The sequence below is a fragment of the Hipposideros armiger genome, unplaced genomic scaffold (genome assembly GCF_001890085.2).
Source record: "Hipposideros armiger isolate ML-2016 unplaced genomic scaffold, ASM189008v1 scaffold_39, whole genome shotgun sequence".
NCBI classification, from domain to species: Eukaryota; Metazoa; Chordata; class Mammalia; order Chiroptera; family Hipposideridae; genus Hipposideros; species Hipposideros armiger.
The window spans coordinates 707,085-711,817 of record NW_017731389.1 but is presented as its reverse complement, the minus strand read 5'-3'; the positions used below and the strand labels follow the sequence as shown (position 1 = coordinate 711,817).

General features: G+C 38.2%; 1 pseudogene; it reads right to left on the bottom strand.

Moving 5' to 3' along the window:
• Window positions 1-1,505: 1,505 nt before the first annotated feature.
• Window positions 1,506-1,776, bottom strand: LOC109380613 (mitochondrial import inner membrane translocase subunit Tim9 pseudogene; annotated as a pseudogene).
• Window positions 1,777-4,733: the final 2,957 nt, after the last annotated feature.

Genomic DNA, 4,733 nt, shown 5'->3' with positions numbered 1-4,733 from the left:
CAAAAGGTTATTGAACAAAATGGGCAATATATCATTGATTGATCTTTGTTCTTTATATAAATAAATGACCTTTGAAAAACATAGACAAAATATGTCATGACTTTTCTGACAACCCAATAATTAAATCATATCTCTTGAAGTTCCTTTTCTGTGATTCTAAAATATCATTCATTATTTATTTCTTTAAATGTTTTATTGCATTGGGATAAATATTTCAACCTGAGGGTAGAAATATGTTAGGGTTAGTCTACAAACTACAAGTACCTAAGGATTTTAATCACAGTATAGTTAAGACAGAGGGTTTTATGGAAATGCCAGTGAGTTTTGTCACAAAATAATAATGAGCTCCTTTCTCATGAAAACAGCATATTCTGTGGGACACTTCTTTTAAAGGAAGTGAGACTTGTGCTTGAAAATAGTCAGTTTTATTACCATTGCAATTCAAAATTTTTATTTGCCTTTCTTTTCTCTATGAAACTAACCTATGCAAGATATTGAAGCATAAAGTCAGGACTCAAGATATCCCATGTATTTATTTTAGTTGGTATTAGTAACTTCAATACTTAGAGAGAGAAAGAGAAAATAAAAGTTAGTAGTGAAACCAATATCCAGCTCTCCCTTCCTTCTTGGGAATATAGGGCTACAACTCCCAGCCCGCTTGCACCTAAGCAGAGCCATATGATGGTTCTGGCCAAGACAACGTGAATGAGAGTGCTGCGCGGCTGTGGAAAAGCCAGCTTGTTTCTCCCAGCCTCTCCCACTGCCTTTAGCAGCCATGGAAGAGGCCACATGTTGGAGATGACAGAACCATGTTAAAGCAGCCTGAATTTTTTTTTTTTAAACAAGTAACCATTTTATGTAGAGGGTGCTAAAAAATGCATACACAGTTTAGAAAGGAAAAAACTGTATTAAAATTGTAATACTCAATATATACCAATAACAAAAGATGACTACAAGTCATGTGTATACAGTTTTTTTTGGCATCCCCGGTATTTGCCAGTAATTTGAAGCAGACATAAATGAACAGGTACTTGGAGGGTGATGATCACTGTGGAAAAGTATTTTAATGTCAATAGTCCAGTCAGAATACTATGGTACCATATAGTATAAAGAGCTGTTCAGTGATATTTTCATTTATGTTATTTTTAGTAATAAAACTTTATTTCTCATATGGGATTGAACATATACAAATTTTGCTTTAAAATTAATAGATACAATTGAAAAAACCATGGTTTGTTTTTCTAATCAAGTGACCAAGCTGCTGAATCTTAAGGCCTCAACAAATGTTGCATCTTGTTATTTTCAGTGAACAATAAGACCTTCTATTTTGACTATTCCGGGTAAATAGGAATTTTGTTTTTACAGTGGTTTTCATTTGCAGGCTAGATATGACAGAGTTTAACATGGCGACTACTGCTTTCAGGAGATTCTGTCATGAATCCTCATTTCCAGTGCCACAGCTGTTGGAATCCTTCACCAAAAGCCCATCCATCAGGATTTTTCTCTCATAGTTGGCAGAGTCCTGATTTGGCTGCCAGGGCTTCATTCTGCTGAATCTGAGATTCCTGAAATCTCATGGCTAGTCTTTTCATCACTTAAAAATACTTCTCTATTTTTCTGAGAAAAATATTCTGAACAGGTGGGCTGTTCAGGTTTTACTTCTCTTGTGAAGTCTTTAACACAGTCCAAAAAGCTGGCTTATGTAAGTTTATTGTAGGTCCCAAACAATTCCTTATACTATCTTATCTGATCAGATTCTGGTATTTGTGCAGCCATATTCTTTTGGTACGTTTATTAGTCATGTTTCCTGATGCAGGAGTTTTCTTTCTGTCTGGGAAAGCAGTTGTTTAACTTTTGCTTAAATGTCTCCAGGGAGGCCTGATTTCTTACCTAAGCACAGACTTTTCCATCTGACACCAGTAGGAGGAAAGGCGGCTGCACTGCCAGTCAAGTTTGGAGGGGGCAAGGTTGTGGTCAGGGCAGGCGTTAGGGCGCTGGATATCAGACAACCTAAAGTAGCCTGAATTGTTGAGTCACAGTACGGGGACAGCTGCCCTGGAGAGTTACCAGGACCTACAGTGGTCTTTGCTTGAATGAGAAATAACGAACATGTTTAAACCAGTGAGATTTTGGATTACTTTGTCACTGAGAAATTACTTGGCCTAATCTGACCAGTACAGGTGGCATTGGCAATTGCAGTCATTAGAGACGAGAAGAAAGCCAATAACAGCAAAAACTAACCCTTATTGAGAATTTACTCACCAGGCTTCGTCCCCATGTGCCTGAATAAACTATTGTGTTCAACTCCCACAGTAACCCACTTAACAGATGAGGAGACTGAAGCATACAGGATGTAATAACTCACCTAAGGTCACAGAGTTTATAAGGTTTAAGCTGGGATTCCAACCTACATTTGCTCTGATACCAAAGTTCATTTACATCCTGAGTATGCTCTAGGCAGCGGTTCTCAACCTGTGGGTCGCGACCCCTTTGGGGGTTGAACGACCCTTTCACAGGGGTCACCTAAGACCATCGGAAAACAAAAAGATATTTACATTATGATTCATAACAGTAGCAAAATTACAGTTATAGAGNAAAAAATTAGATGAGATGATTGAGAGGTTTCCTGTGATGTTATGATTCATGAAGAACACTACTGAGTGTTGAACACTTATAATATAAGATAAACAACATTGGGCTTAGGCTCTGCACATTTAACTGTGCAGAGAAGATCTGAATCCAGTGATGTTGCCTTCCTGTGCCTGGACATGTCTAGTACAGTCATGTAGTTGTCACGAGCCAGGGGATGACTGGCTCATTGTGTCTTCTAGAGAGTCTCACTGATGCCTATTGTTCCACTCCTTAAATGAAAGCTCTGATCTCAGCCCTCTCCTCAAACTACACCCATCTTTTTGTCATGTTCTTCTCTTTTATAACACTCAACCATCACCTCCATATTAATGCAAATCCCCACCTAAAATCCACATCTTTCTTATGGGCACTGATTTCCAATGCTGACACTGTTGACCTTTTGCTAAGTTTCAGGCTTGTGTTAAGCTCTTTCTTTTCATTAACTTATTTAACCCTCAGAGGCACTCAGAAGTTAAGTAACTTATTCAAAGTCAAACAGTATATGGTAGATCTGGGACTTAAAACTGCTAATGTTCTAAATTCCACGTCTCCAATGGATTGTTCAGCTTCTCTCTTACTGTGTTCCCTAAAATGACAGATGCCACCAACTAGATTACAGTTCTTAAATCCCTCTCTCATATCCTTATGTTTACAATCAATGAGTTTCCAAGAATTTAACATCAAACCCATCTTTCCTTTTCCCTCTCCTACTGTCATCGCCCCTACTTTAGAGCTTCATCACTCCCCATCAGACATTTTACAATAACCACCTAGCAAAATGACCTGCTTCTCAACTTTTCCTCTCTATTATTCATTCTGCCCCCGATCCCCCCGCCCTTATATAACAGGAATCTAGTCACTTCATGCCATTCTCAAAAACTTGTAATGGCCCTTCCCTGCTTATAGAATAAAGAAGAAAGTCCTTACTCTGGCATTGAATACTTCCATGACTGAAGCCCAACTGTGATATCGGGTACAGTGCCACCAACGTAGTTTTCATGATTCCTTTCATCATATCCTGTCATGTATTTTACACCTTAAATTTCTTGAACGTAGGGTCTATATCTTCCCATTCCTGATTGTATGAACATAATTACCTTGGTTGAGAAAAGCTAGCTTACCTTTTCCTTGCATCATCAGAGCAACACATTGACTCTGTTAAGAGAATGTAAATAGGCTTATTGTTATTCTCAGAACAGGTTTGCTTTCCTTTCTTCACTCATGTTTCTTTACCCTGGAATGTCCATCCTCTGCCCCTATCATTTCTCTGACTACGACAAGCTTTCAAAGCCCAGATTTGAGGCTTCTTCCATTTAACTTTCTCAAGTCAGAAGTATTTATTCCTTCTATGACCCCATGGAATATTTTAATTTCTATTCCCCGTATATATGGTAAGCTTCTTGGGCAGGGACTTCATGACTTATTCATGTTTGTATTTCCTGATCTAACATGACCCATTATAGGGTGATATGTTTATATTGCTTACATATACGAAGGGCTCAGTAAATGTTTAATATTGGGTTGTCGGAAAAGTCATGATACATGTTTGCAACAGATGACACTAGTTCATTTTTAGAAGTACTAGAGTCATTTGCATCTATGTTATTGCTATGTCATTTGACAGCTGACAGGTCTAGCTTCATTAAAAAAAATTGAGCGATTTGGTTGAGTTTTGGGGATTTTACAACAAGTTGAAGATGGAAGACCAAACTGTTCATTTTTGTCATATTTTACTGTTTTACTTCCATAAAGGGAAGAAAGCACATTAAGCTTGTGAAAAGTTGCATAAGTTTATGGTGACAGTGCTCTACAAGAACATCAGTGCCAATGATGGTTCATGAAATTCTGTGCTGGTGATTATGACGCTCCTCGGTCAGGGAGGCCCACTGAGGTTGATGACGACAAAATAAAGGCATTCATGGAGTCAAACCCATGTTACATGACATGAGAGATTGCAGAAACATTGAACATCCATCATTCAAGCATTCATGACCACCTGAAGAAGCTGGGATACGTAAGCAAGCTCGATATTTGGGTTCCGCATGAACTCAAAGAAGTTCATTTGATGGCACATATAAACATCTGCAATATACTCATCAAAC